This window comes from Arachis hypogaea, chromosome 15, assembly GCF_003086295.3.
Source record: "Arachis hypogaea cultivar Tifrunner chromosome 15, arahy.Tifrunner.gnm2.J5K5, whole genome shotgun sequence".
Classification (NCBI taxonomy): Eukaryota; Viridiplantae; Streptophyta; class Magnoliopsida; order Fabales; family Fabaceae; genus Arachis; species Arachis hypogaea.
The window spans coordinates 52,477,865-52,479,204 of record NC_092050.1 but is presented as its reverse complement, the minus strand read 5'-3'; positions in this window follow the sequence as shown (position 1 = coordinate 52,479,204).

Sequence of the window (1,340 nt, the reverse complement as noted above, 5' to 3'; positions counted from 1 at the left end):
CTCTCTGGCCAATGTATATACTGATAACCTCTGTAAGCAACCTCTGTCTTATAAGTGCAACCATCTCCTGGATTGGCCGATGTATCTCTAGAAAGCAAATCTCGGTGGACTCACCACTATATCTCTGCTTATCTCGTTTTCTTTTCGTTCTTTCATTCTTTTCTTTCTTATCATTCCACAATATAAATTATCTTTGCAATATTCCCTCGTCTTTCCCTATGTGTTTTGTGGAAAAAGAATCGAGGATTCTTAATTTAGATTTGTCTTTCTAAATCTTTTAGGACAGTTCTTTGCATACCCTTTTAGTATATCATAAGTATAATAATATCTTTTAAATAAAATACTAATATATAATATATTTCATAAATACATTGATAATAATCTTAATAAATTAATAACAATAATAATGATTTTTTTTGTGACCTAAAAACTTATTAACTTGAATTTTATTATTAATCTTTTATAAATTATTCTGTATCTTTGAGCTTTCTAAAATATTTATATTTTTTACCCTAAAATATTTTATAATTTATTAAAATATTCTTACATATAATATAATTACTAAAATAATCTTGCATCTTTTATAAAATACCTATTTCATTCATGAACTTCTTAATTATTACCCAAAATGCCCTAAAAGGTATATAATTATAAAACTAACTTCAGGTTTTTATTAAATTACTATTTCAATATCAAATATAAGTTTTGTTTCCATGATTATAGCTTTACCAAAGGACCGAACCCCATTTCCAAAATTCTTCAAGTTTTCTTCTTGATTTTTAAGTCTACTTTTAAGCTTTACAGTTTTGTCCAAAACATCTATAGGTAAGGTGAGGAACTTCTATCCCTTGTGAATATTTTAATTTTATAAGGTTAGGTATTGAAATTGTGGCAATGTATGAAATTATGTGGTGTTAGATTGAATTTTTATGAAATTATAGTAAAAATGGTGAACTAGAACAAAGTTGTGGTGGATGCAAGCTGGTTAAGTTGATGTGAAGACCTTGAGGCTTGTAGAGAAGAGAATTTGTGGCGTTTGTGGATTAGGGAGGAATCAGCCAAGCTATGATTTTGGTTTCTCGTAGTTAATTTATAATGTTACGTGAAAACTTAGGTTAGTTATCTTAGGATAGTATTGAATGTTTGAATGGTTGAATTTATTGGGATTAATGTATGTGTATGTATGAAATGAGTATGATGCTGAATTTCATAGTGAAGTGGTTAAATTTAATGCCATTGTTGTTTATGCACATATATACGATGATTTTGATGTTGAGTTGATAATGAAATATTGGTATCCTTGGGTAACAAAATAATTGAGAATTTATGGAATAGTGTTT